The 13,593-nt window shown below is 41.0% G+C and overlaps 1 pseudogene across 1 annotated transcript; it reads left to right on the top strand.

Moving 5' to 3' along the window:
• Positions 1–6,354: 6,354 nt before the first annotated feature.
• LOC110199433 (H-2 class II histocompatibility antigen, A-R alpha chain-like) lies at positions 6,355–11,871 on the top strand (annotated as a pseudogene). Its single transcript, XR_013487073.1, has 5 exons — positions 6,355–6,517; positions 7,668–7,916; positions 8,345–8,626; positions 9,046–9,243; positions 9,377–11,871. The product of XR_013487073.1 is annotated as an H-2 class II histocompatibility antigen, A-R alpha chain-like (transcript).
• Positions 11,872–13,593: the final 1,722 nt, after the last annotated feature.

Genomic DNA, 13,593 nt, shown 5'->3' with positions numbered 1-13,593 from the left:
CTGAACCGTCTAAGGCACCCCTTTAAATCTTAGTTCTTTGCTTTCTCTTTTCCCCCCGCTTTCACTGTCATCTAAACCCCTGGCTAATCATCCTATCTGTCTCTACCACAAATATTTTCCTACGTGCTGATAAGTCCAAGAACCCTGGAATCAGCACTATCTTACAAACAATAGGCTCTGTGTCCCGCACATGCCATGAAATCACATATGACATGGCAACTGACTGTGCAGGTGTTAGTGTACCTATCTCCTCAGCAACCATAGTTACTGAAGAACTAGAAAACAAAATTCACAACACCACAGTCTTTGGACTGACAAATGGTTGGATGGATGTGTCAATGGAAATGACACTAAAGAAGATGAATTACAATAAGCACTTCTTTTGATGAGGGCATGCCATGCTGGGTAGTGCTGTGCCTGTGTCTCCCACATCACACAATCAATTCCAAAGTTCTTTAGAGAGAACTTAAGAGTGTCCTTGTATTACTTCTTTGATCATATTGACTATATTTGCTTTAGGAAGAAAGCAACAGAAAGAAGGAAGGAAGGAAGGAAGGAAGGAAGGAAGGAAGGAAGGAAGGAAGGAAGGAAGGAAGGAAGGAAGGAAAAGCAGTTATTAAGTTCTTGCTAGGTAAAAGGCACATCTGATTACTGTACGTGTGAAATTGAAGTCATAGCCTTGAAACATTTAAATTCCCAACAACAGAGTGAGATTCTTTGCTCCAAAGAACTCAGTCAGTCTCTTTTCCCACCCATTTAGATTCTTAGCATTAGAGTCCAGAGGATGTAGAACACTGGATGACCATGGAACCCTTTCCTCTGAAGCTCGGATCACTAATTTAAAAAAAGATTATTTATTTATTCATTTATTTATTCATTTACTTATTTATTCATTCATTCATTCATTCATTCATTCATTTATTTATTTGCTTATTTATTTGTTTGTTTATTTATTTATTTATTTATTTATTCATTTATTCGTTTATGGCATCCATTTTTTAAAATGTTGAGTTCTGAATTCATTCTTCCAAGCCCTACTCACCGACTGAGAAAGCAAGCAGTATGATATCAAGTATACAGGCAAAATTTTGCACAGTATATTTCCATATTAGCTATATTACAAAAAAAATTAAGCAAGAAAAATAAAGTGAAAAAAGTATGCATCATTCTGCATTCAATATCCATCAGTTAATTCTTTTTGTAAATAGTAACAGTGATGCTGTGTAATGATAAGCCATGAATGAGTTAGAGGGGCAGCTATGTGGCTATGTATGTGCTGTGGAATATGTATGTGCTATGATGGAACACCGGCCCTTGTTGAGGGCTTGCACTGATGGGTTTGAGGATTTAGGTCAGGCCGGGTTATTCCTGTTCCTGTCCATTATCTAAGAGCCACCTAGGTCAGAATGTAGGCTCTCCGACCTCTCCCAGGCACTGTCTTTCCCTTGAGAAGATGAAGCATTTTCAGCAAACCTTGAAAGATTACTGGGAAGCGAGGAGACGACTCCTGGGGAGAGTCCCCCCAGTTACTGTTACCATGAGAAAAATTATTGTAGATACTTGGCTTTTTCCACTCTGGTTCTGTTCCCACGACTGGGGTATAAAAACCCCAGCCCTCAGATCAATAAACGGAACTGGTTCTGAACCTGTTACCCATCTGGCCCGCTTATCTCTTTATCTGGAAAATAAACACTGTCAGGGACACAGGTGCCCATGACAGGCCCTGGAGTCAGGAGGACCTGAGCTCAAATCCAGCCTCACACACATAACACTTACTAGCTGTGTGACTCTGGTAAAGTCACTTAATCCCACTTCCCTCACAAACAAACAAAAAACCAAAACAAAATAAAACAACAACAACAACAAAACCTGTGAATAACTTAGCTATTCTCAGCAATACAGCCATCCAAGACAATTTCAAAGGACTCAGGATGAAAAATGCTATCCTCTGCAAATCAATGGGCATCCTCCAATTTCCAGTTTTTTGCCACTACACAAAGACCAGGTTCATATTTTCATTCTATATGTCTATTTTTTTAAACAATATTTTTTTTCTTATCTATTCTGTCATGCTTTCGTCTAATTATTCCATTCATTCACATCAAAGTCATTAGTGTTCTGCTTGGGATTTTTCTTTCATATATTTCTTTAATATTTTTATCACCTTCCTCTTTTAAAATCAGTACTTTGTCTCTGCCATTAATTTTGCTTAAATTATTTGGATGTCATTCTATTCCCACAGATTGTGTCCTTCTCTGCTTCCATTTGCCTTCTTTTATCCTAGTCACTGGGTTCTATTTGAGCCATCAGTTTCTTTTGTTTAGTTATGTATTTCTGGCACTTGCTCCCTCTCCGCAGAGTATACAGTTTAGAATCTTCATTCCTCTCCTCTCCTCAAACTTTTTTTTACTTCGCCTAAGAAATTTTTCTTTGATTTGTTTTCTTCATTATTCCTCTTCCCTTCTAATCTATTATGATTATATAACTAGAATCTATAATCATATAGATCAGATGTAGCAATTAAAAGCCTAAGAAAGGTAATGCAGACTTTTGTGCTTAGGCCACCAGAAAGCTATATCAGTGGTTGAAGCCTGAGGGCCTTAAGTCAATTAAGCCTCAGAGACAGGATCAATATATTTTGAGGAAAAATCTAGCCTGGACAAGATGGGGGGGACCTTACACTATTGATCCTCCCACATTCCACCCTGCAATGGCAAGGTCCTAAAGGTCTTCTAGAGGACTTCCAATATTTAAATGTCTTTAGGACTATTATAGAAAACCTTGACCTCAGGCATGGGGAAAATCTGGGAGAAGAGTTTAGTACAAGTAAATAAAAAACAAACAAACAAACAAAAACCAGGAAAAAATATGATGGCCTCCTCAAAGATTCAACAGAAAGGTAACCAAATATACAAGGTTGGAAAGATTAGAAATCCCAGGCTTTAACTTTCCTTTTTAGAAGGACTGAATCCTAATTTTCTGCATGGTGGGTAATGTTGGGAGCTAGTTCACAGTGGACCTCCTGATTTAAGGTCATGATTAAGAGTAATACTGGGAACATCAAGACCATAGCGCAAACGATGACACCTGGGACAGAATCGCTAGTCTTTATCACAGTAAGGATTGACATGCTAACATGTCATTAATCTATTGCATTAAAGCCTGTACTGGTTCCAGGCTAAACCTTGAGAATCACTGTAGGCTACCACCCTGCTCAATGTTCCCTTACATCAGCTAAGACTGCCTGCTCCCTGAAAGTACCATGGTAGGGGAAGGACACCAAAACTCTACCCCTATTGATGTCTTTATTGGGGGACTGCTCTTTTTCTGCTGGCAAAGAATTGGAATTTGAGGGGATGTCCATCAACTAGGGAATGGCTGAACAAGTTGTGGTATATGAATGTAATGGAATACTATTTTTCTAGAAGAAATGATGAGCAGGCAGATTTCAGAAAACCTGGAAAACTTATATGAAGTGAAGAGTAAAGTGAGCAGAACCAGGAGAACATTGTACACCAGGGTGGGAATTTAGTCGAAAGGCCACACTTAAGGGCCTAGAATGCTATATATGACCTTAAGGCTACAGGTTCCCCACCCCTTTGTACAAAGTAACAGCAACATTGTGTGATGACCAACTTTGATAAACTTAGCACTTCTCAGCAATACAATGATCTAAGACAATTCCAAAAGACTCATGATAGAAAATGCTATCCACATCCATAGAAAGAACTATGGAGTCTGAATACAGGTCTCTTTTTTTTTTTGTTTTTTCTTTCTTGTGGTTTTCCCCTTTCATTCTGATTATTCTTTCACAACATGACTGATGTGGAAACATGTTTAATATGATTGTACATGTATAGCCTGTATCAGATGGGGAGGGGGAAGGAGATGGAGAGAGAGAAATATTTGGATCTCAGAATCTTGTAACAGTTAATGTTGACAACTATCTTTATACATAATTGGAAAAAAATACAATACTACATACATAAAAAAAGAAAGGTTCAACTCTGTGCTGAGAGAAAACAAGGCACTTCCAATCTATATTTCTGTCTCTACGCCCTCTAAACCCTCCCTGAAAAGGTGTTTTCTAAGTACTGCTGGAAACTATAATGGTAACAGCAATGTGGAGACGTCCCTTCAGTTCCAGATCTGGGTTTGGAAATTTGCAAGAAGAAGGTAGACAAGGAACAAAATCCTAAACCCAAGTCCAACTACTAGAAAACTGAGCCCCAATGCAGGTATTCCTGCACATGGTGGAGGAAAATCTTGGAAGTTGCATACAAGACCTCATATCATGAAAGAGCATGAGAAGAAGTAATCACAAAACTTCAATTCAGAAACAGGCTAAGGATATGAGAAAACAGAAGAAAATGCCAAGCAATAAAGAAATAGTATATATTGAGAAAAGCTTAAATAGTACCTCCCCCCAAAAAAAGTAGGGGTAGCAATGAATGTAATGGAATACTATTGTGCTATAAGAAATGATGAACAGGCTGACTTCAGAAAAACCTGGAAAGGCTTGTATGGTCTGATGCTGAATGAAGTGAGCAGAACCAAGAGAACATTGTATACAATAACAGCCACATTGCGTGATGACTAATATTGATAAACTTAACCCTTCTCAGCAATACAAGGATCTAAGACATCTCCAGAGGCCTAGTGATGGAAAATGCTATCCACATCCAAAGAAAGAACTATGGAAGTTGAATCGCTATCTCTTTTTTTCTCTTCTGTTGAGTTTTGTTTCCTTTTTCTGATGGTTTCTCCTATTGGTTTTAATTTTTACTTACAACTTCACTAATGTGAAAATATGTTTAATAGGAATGTAAATGTATAGCCTATATCAGATTGTGCACCGTCTTGGGGAGAGTGGTGGGGAGGATGGGGGAGAAAAAATTTTAAACTCAAAAGCATATGGAAGTGATTGTCGATAAATCAAAATAAATTAATAAAATAAATTTTTAAAAAATAGTAAACCCAAAAGAAAGATCAATACCACAACAATTCCATGTGAAGCCTCTCAGGAAAAAGATGGCTGGCATGTCCTCAAGGCCTGCACAAGTAGCTGTGTGGTCGAAATAGCCTTGCCATTTCAGCCAGGCTGGCTTGCCTGCCCTGGGATGGCAGTCAGTAGGCAGCTGGTGGAGATGGCTGACCACTTCTCTACAAGAGTAACTTCCCTAGTTATGGATGTGAAGGCTAGGGCTATAAGGAAGACAGATAGTGTGGGGGATGCTGCTCCTCCCAGGGCTTTCATGTGTATCTGCCTGTTACATGCCCAGTAAATATTTATTGTGTGAATGATTGCTCAATTTAGGGTGTGCTTCAAGTGTGTTGGGCAGAGGACCCTTATACAAACAGGCATAAGTTCTTGGGCTGCTTTGGCTGTAAATTCCCCTGTATCCTGGATGCTCAGGGATACTTCACACAGTTGCTAAATGTTTATTCTTAATGCACATGTACGACCATTTCATCCCCCCTTCAGGAAGCACTGTTGATCATTTGGTTCTGATTGTCACTTCATGTACTTGTCTTTGTGATTTTCTTGGCAAAGACACTGGAGTGGTTTGCCATTTCCTTCTGAAGTTTGTCCCCACTTTATAGATGAGGAACTGATTGCAAATAGGGGTTAAGTGAGCTGCCCAGAGTCACACAGCTAGTTTGAACTCAGATCTTGCTGATTCCAAGTCCGGTGCTCTATCTACTGTGCTATATAGCAAGAAGCACTAGACATTTCCCATTTCTTTTTGATCAGTCAAAAATTCCTCATTTGGAGTATGAAATACTTCACAGTCTGGCTCCAGTCTACCTTTTCAGCATAATTTTCACATTACTCACTTCACACACTGTAAGGTATAGCCAAACCAGCTTATTTACTGTCTCCCATACCTTAGTCCAAATAGTCTTTACCACACGCTTTGAATGTACCCCCTCGTTATCTCTAAAAGGTGGAAATCTTTTAGAATCTCTTCAAAGTTCAAGGACCACGTCCAACATCAGTCCTTTCGTGATTCCACCCCCACCAGATATTAATGCTATCCCCACCCCACAAATTGCTTTGTATTTACTTTGTAAATATATATTTTTACATACTTGTGTTGTTTCTCCTCCAATAAAATGTAAACTCCTTAAAGTCAAGGTCTTTGTGTCTCCAGGCCCTGCCATACAGTAGGCATTTAATACATGTTTGTAAATTGGTTGGATGATTGATTCGTAAGGGCTATGGACACAAAGTGAACTTCCTGAGTTGCCCTACAGGTCTCTTCCAGAAACTTTTTACCCAGCAACAGAGAAGTCAGCTGAAGAGATTTTCGTAATTGGCTTCACATGGCTGACCTATCTTGCCCTACCACTTCCCTTCTACCTGATATGTGCTTCCCTGCCTTGTATCCCATTACTTCTGGGTATTAGCAAAGAGAAGACCCTGACAGAATGGCTGCCAACAGAGTCCTGATCCTAGGGACCCTCACACTGACCTCATTGTTGAGTCCCCAAGGAGCTTCCGAATCCATTGAAGGTAAGTTTGTGACAAAAGTCACTGATGGGGAAGGCAAGGAGGGAGATAGAGGGATGGGGTGGGAAATGCCAATAGAGCAGGTTGGAGAGACAGACTCCCTACAGGTTCCTTCCTGTGGATCCTGAAGTTCCTTAGTGTTTGTCCATCTATGGGATCTCATTCCCTCAGGGGAGCCCAGGGCAGTGTCATAAACTCATCTCACACTCTTAAAAGGCAGATAGATCTCAAATGATTGAGATTAGGGATGTGGGGCATGGGAAGGTGGCTTAGCTTAGTTCCTAAATGGCCTTACATTGTACCACCAGTCCCAAAGGAGAGGCCCAACATGGAAACAGGTGGGCAAGAGCGCGTGACTTGCATTCAATTTCCTACTTCTTTGTTTTCAGTGTCAGTCATTTCATGCCCCTCAGCAGCCATTCCTTACTAATGTGTCATTTCTTGATTGATGGCATATCCCTCTACAGGACTCTGACCTCCATTTGGAGAAGGATCTTTCAACCTTCGGTAATGACCAGCACAATCATTTATGCACACAGTAGACATAAAAGCCAGATTTATTAAGGATTAAATGCCTTGTTTCTTAGTTTTCTGCCCTCTGACACCTCCCTCTGACTTGCTCTCTACTAAGACACATAATCTAAATAAGCCAGAATAGATGTTATAGGATGAAAAGAAAGGAGATACATGGGACACAGGATTGAAGGATCCAGGTCAAAACTGGAAGAGAATAGGAATAAGCATTGATGTAGCACCTGCAGTGTGCCAGGCACTCTGCTAAGCATTTTTACAAGTATTATTTCATTTGATCCTCACAACAATCCTAGGAAGTAGATCTTAGTGTTATCCCCATTTTACAATTGAAAAAACTGGGTCAGATTGATGACTTGCTGAGAATTACACAGATAGAGTCTGAAGTTGGATCTGAATTCAGGTCATCCTGATTCTAGGTCCAGCACTCTTACCAACTGCCTCAAATCATTGGGACATGACCTATGCCTGTCCTCAGGTGACAAGTCTCTTACCATCTACTCCTGTCTGGGTCAGGTGCTGTGGTAAACACCTGTCCTGGTGTCCTTATCCCAGAAATTGGATCCTTGGTGTATTATGATCACAAGTGTAATTGTGTTTTCTTTCTTCTCCCATCCCCTAGCTGACCATGTGGGGGTCTACTGCACAGGTGTGTACCAGTCCTATGGGCCCTCAGGCCAGTATACACAAGAATTTGGTGGAGATGAGTTGTTTTATGTGGACCTGCAGAAGAAGGAGACCATGTGGTGGCTGCCAGAATTTAACCACTTTGCTGGCTTTGACCCTCAGGGAGGGCTGAGGGAAAGAGCCACAGTCAAGCACAACCTGGAAATCCTGATCAAACACTCCAATAGAACCAGGGCCATCAGTTGTATTGATCCCTTTCCTCATCCTCTTTCCCTGTCTACCCTTCCTGTGGTTCCTTACTAACTAATACCATGGACCCTTGTATTTCTCTTTGGAATTCCCTCACCATGGTTAGCCCCAGAAGTCATCAGGTCACCCAGAGCCTCCTCTCCCCATTTTCCATTCATCATGTCACCCCAGCCCTGCTAGTCATCCTGACATATTTGGAGACCCCACAGAAGGCCTGTTCCAGCATTCACAAATATTGTCTCCATGGGGCTTTTCCCTACACAGAGCAGTGTTACTAGAGGGGTTGGGGAAGCAGAGAAGGAGGTTACAAAATAAAGGAGTTCAATGAACCCCTGGAGAATGAGCTTTCAGGATCAGTCCTATTTAAAAGGCTCAGTGGAGTATGAAAGTCGTTAGGTAAGCACCTCCCCTTTCTGTCCTCAGAGCCCCCTGAGGTGACTGTATTATCAGAGAGTCCCTTGGAGATGGATGAGCTGAACATACTCATCTGCTTGGTGGACAACAACTTCCCCCCAGTGGTCAACATCACGTGGTTTCGTAATGGGCCGTTTGTCACTGTAGGTGCATCTGAGACAGACTTCTACCCTCGGTCTGACTACAAATTCCACAAGCTCCACTACTTCACTTTTCTCCCAAGCACAGAAGACTTTTATGACTGCAAAGTGGAGCACTGGGGCCTGGAGCAGCCAGTTCTCAAGCACTGGGGTATGGAGCTTTTGTCCTGGTAAAGTAGAAATGTCCCTGGACTAGGAATCCAAAGAGCTGAGTTCTAATCTTGTGCCTTCCACCAACCAGCTATATGATCTTAGGCAAGACACTTAATTATCTGAGCCTAAGTTTCCTCCTTTATAAAACAGAGACAGTCATTGTGAAAGCTAATGATAAAATTCTTTCTATAGATCTATTACTATAGCTCCTCTTTTTCTTATCTCTCCCTTTGTCACTACTTCCTTCTAAGGACCCACTAATTTCATCTGTAGTTTTCCTCCCACAAATAGTCTTTCCTATATGAATAAATCATCTCAAGGTCCCAATACTGCCTTCCTCCAAGAATCTGAATTCCTGTATTCTGTACATCTCAAAAATACTAATCCTCTCCTTCCATGTTTCCCTTTCCTCTTCAGATCCCCAGGTTTCATTCCCACTGCCAAAGACAACAGAAACTGTGGTCTGTGCCCTTGGTCTGGCTGTGGGCCTGGTGGGCATCGTTGTGGGCACCATCCTCATAATCAGGGGCATGCATTCCAGCAGTAGGATCCAACATCAAGGACCTCTGTGAGTCAACTGATAGAAAGGGAGTGAGGAAGTAGAGAGACCTGGAGGTAAGAGTAAAGGATAAAGCAATACTGTGATGATGGGGAGAATCAGGAATCACAAAAGCAGTAGTGGTGGTGGTGTTGGAAGAATTACCATGGGGACAGAGGCTGTTCTCTTATAAATCTTCTCTTGCTGCAGATAACAGCTTTCTAAGTGAGGAGGAACACAAGAGCCCAGCTCCTATCCCTGACCTTGGTCTGGTTGAAGATGCTGCCTTTCATCACCTGTCTGAGCACCTCATCTATCTGTTCATCCCTCCATTTAGCTGCCTGGACTTCTGATTGATTCCACCTGTGCCTTCTCTTAGGGAACTTCTCCTCAATCTCAACATTTTATATAGCAGACAGCCTGGTCTGATCTCTATTTTCCCTGTAGGCTCTTTAGGGTGATTCACATTCAGGGCCCCCCTTCTTCTAATTCTATATCTTCATCAGGTGAGTAAATGTAGTCATCTCACCAACTCCCCTGGGTTCAGCTATCAGCTCTATACAGATGATGCCCAGCAACAGTTACCAATTCTTAGCCTCTTGCTAACCTGTAGTTTCCCACATCATTAACTGCCTATTGGACACTCCTATCCCTTAATCATTTCAAACTCAACATGTCAAAAAAGAGCACATTATCTTTTCCCCAGACCCCTCCTCCTTTCCCTAACTTCTCTATTTTTGCTAAGGGCACTAGCATCTTTCCAGTCACCCAGATTCATAATCCCATTCATCTTCTGCTCTTTTGGTTTCCTTCACTCCTCGCATTCAGTCAATTGCCAAGTCTTGTAGATTCTTTCTACACATTATATATTGTTTCAGTCCCCTTCTGCCCTCTCACATGGCTTGCACACTGATTTAGGCCTCTATCATCTCTAACTTGGATGATTGCAATAGACTCCATTAAATCACTTCCCCCTCTTTAATCCAAATTCCACACAGCTGGCAAATTTTCCTAAAGCACAGGTGTGACCGTATCCTTGCCCTCCTCAAGAAACTCTACTGATTGCCTCCTTTAGCATGAAATACAAGCTCCCCTGGCTTTAAAAGTCCATCACAATTGGCACTGTATATGCTTTACACTGTAGCCAAAGAGGTCTTTTTGCTGCTCTTTATACAAGACATTTAATTCCTGATCTACATTTCATGTCCAGCCTCCATGTCTTTGCATAGGCTGTTCCCTGTGTCTAGGATGCCTTTCCCTTTACCCGTGTCTCATAGAATCCAACTTCTTTCCTAGCTCAGCTAAGAAAACCTATCCTGATATCACCAATTGCTAGTGCCCTTCCTCCTAGAAATTACTTTGCATACCTTTTATATTTAATTCCCTACATATATGATTTTCCCCATCCCTGACCCCCCCATCACAGTCAATACAGTAAGATTTTTTAGGACAGAGACTTTTTTGAGGTTTTTGCTTTTGTTATCTTTGTATCCCCAGAGCTTAATACAATACCTGACATATAAATAAATTCTTATAAAATCGAGTCACTTCCTTATTTGATGCAGTTACATACATGTAGGCTTCTGGGTCCTTCTTGGTTGGTCCTTCTTTGTCCTTCTTGGATGAGGCCACTGATTGGTTTACCATGGCTTAGAGATGAGAAGTCCTTAAATCTTAAAGAGCTACAAAATTTATTTAGTGGAAACTAAGAGATGATAGTTGGTATTTAGTCTGACCTTTCCCTTGGCTCAGTCTTACCCCTGGGGGCTGTAGCAGAATCCATGCTCTCACAGCCTAACAGGAACCAGTGAGAGTGTAAGGACCTGAGGAGACGACCATCTGCTGATCGTTGATAGATTAATTTGGCTTCTAGCAGAGAGGAACTTGGAGAGAGGAAGGAAAGAAGAATTTAGGTTACAGATGTGGTCAGAACTAGTAATACTATTTGATCTTCCTAATTCAATACAATTTAAGCATTTTGAATTTGTAGACAGTAATCTAGTTACATTGATGCTTAACTTTCAATGGCTCTTATTTGCCATCATATTGAGTTTAATCTGGATGCATTGCCTGCCCTCCCCACTCATAATCTTACCTCACCTTACCTTAACCATTGCTCCCTGACACCCATCTGTATTTCACTCAGGCTGCACTCCATCTCACCCATCCCCAACTCCTTGTGCTAATTCCCATCTTAGTATTCTTGATCATGTCATCCCCTTGCCTGGAATTTCCCATTCCTGTCTTGTTCCACTTATCCTAGCCAGCCCTCTAGGCCCAGGTACAATTCTACTTGCCTCATGAAGCCTTTACTGACTATTCTATCTCCCACGAAACTTTGGAATCTTACAGCTTTTAAAAAAGCAAACCACATGATTTAACAATTAATACTACTTTATATTGTATTATGTGTTGTTGTTTTATCTTGGTCTTCCTAAGAGTGTAAGCTCTTTGAGGGTGAAATCATGCTTCAGACTTCCATTTTCCCCATTGCACCTAGAACAGAGCATTATTGAAGATACTTAGACACCTGGTTGATAGACTGACCTGTGTATCTTCCCAAGAGTATCTATTCTAAACCAACATATATGGATAGGATTTATATCTAAACTAGAGGGAGAAACTGGATTCTGTATTTACTCTGTAATTATCTGCCTGTGTGCCTTATATATTTACCAGTTGCATAAAGTTCTTTTAAAATTCAACTCAATAATACTGATCTATAACAATGTGTTTCTACTGTAACAACTTGCCATAAGAAGAGGATGAGAAGGGTTATAGATGAAGGCCCACAGGGATAGGGGGAAAAAATCCCCAATCTCTTGGTGAGTAGCATTGAAGGTGGGGAGGAGTCCCGGTGTGCTGGCCATTGATATAAGAACTGGATAATAAGTACTCAGGTAGAAGAAGCAGGAATAAAGGTCTTGCACAAGGGATATGAAAAAGGTAAGTGAATGAAGGTACATATAAAAAAGGAGGAGAATGAGGGAAGTAATAGGTTTGGAGTAGGAAGAAGTATATATTAAAAGGAGGGATCCCTCTTATCATAGCCTTGCTCATGGGTTTGGAGTAGGAAGAAGTATATATTAAAAGGAGGGATCCCTCTTATCATAGCCTTGCTCATGGGTTTGTATAGAACATTAGTAGATATTCTCTGCCTGCTTCTGATGGATGATGTGGAGCTCTGGATGGCTGATTTCCAGCCATGTATGATTCAACATAAAATGTCCTGTAATTGGCTGCTTAGCTGGAAGAACTGATAACCCAACAGTGCCACATGTATTAAAAGAAGAGGTATTTTCTGGTCAGTGACCTCAGGGCTTCAGCACTCCATATAGCAAGATATGGCTCAGTGAAGGAGGGAGAGACAAGATCCTTTTCCATCTTACTTCATGGTGGTCTATCCATATGGTAGTAGGTGTGTTTGTGGGGGGATAAGGGGAGAAGTGATGACATGATCAGGTGAGCTTGAGTTGGGAGCCATGGTTGCCTTTGCCTTCTATGTTTCCTTTCCCTTAGCAGGAAATATGGTTATCTCAAAAAGTCTGAAATCTGGTCTCAGACAAGACACTTGACACTTACTAGCTGTGTGACCCTGAGCAGGACACTTAACCCCAATTGCCTTGCAAAAAACAAAAAACAAAAAACAAAAAGTCTGGAGATTTATGAACAATGGAACTCGATTTATGAACAACCACCTAAGTGCTGCCATTGCAGAATGGCTAGAGTATTCTGGCAGCAAGGACAACTTGTGCTAAAGTAGTTACAGTTACAGCAGCCGCAGAAGAAAACTGGTGTCCAGAGAAGTTTTTGTGTTAGAAAGAACAGCCACCACTAGGAGAGGGCCCAAGCCTGATGTTTTATCAGCAGAGTTTGATCAGATGATACTCAGGAGGTGAAGTGTAACAAGTCTCATTGGCAGTCCTGGAAACTGTTCAATGTCCAATTAGTCTTCCAGGTAATTGTACTAGTAGTTATAAGTTACCGAATCCAGTATAAGTCATTCTGTAAAGCATGATGTGATTCTTTCAGGGTTATCTTGACTTTCTATTTCAGAGTAAATGACTGATCATCAATGATTAAATCAATGATTAATGAATAATCATCAAATCAATGTTTTAATCAATGATTAAACACTTATTCTGTCTCAGACACTATCCTTCACTTGCTTCATATTGTGCATTAGTGCCTCTTTTACTTTCCTCTTTTTCAGGAAACCCCATACTATAGCCAAAAGTAACATTTTCCCTTGGATTCTGAATCTTTCTTAGCAAGCCCCTGAATATAAGAATGAGAAGCCCAATTCTCCTAATTAGAGATTAGGGTCCCCCATTAATGAACTGAGTCAAACTGAAAGCCTTTTTGTAAGACAATTGTATTGGCAAAGTACCTAGGCCACCATGAGTCTAAGTAGGCTCTGACTTTAT

This window comes from Phascolarctos cinereus, unplaced genomic scaffold (assembly GCF_003287225.1).
Source record: "Phascolarctos cinereus isolate Bilbo 61053 unplaced genomic scaffold, phaCin_HiC Scaffold_5;HRSCAF=322, whole genome shotgun sequence".
Classification (NCBI taxonomy): Eukaryota; Metazoa; Chordata; class Mammalia; order Diprotodontia; family Phascolarctidae; genus Phascolarctos; species Phascolarctos cinereus.
The sequence above is the reverse complement of the archived record's forward strand: the minus strand, read 5'-3'. Positions and strand labels throughout refer to the sequence as shown.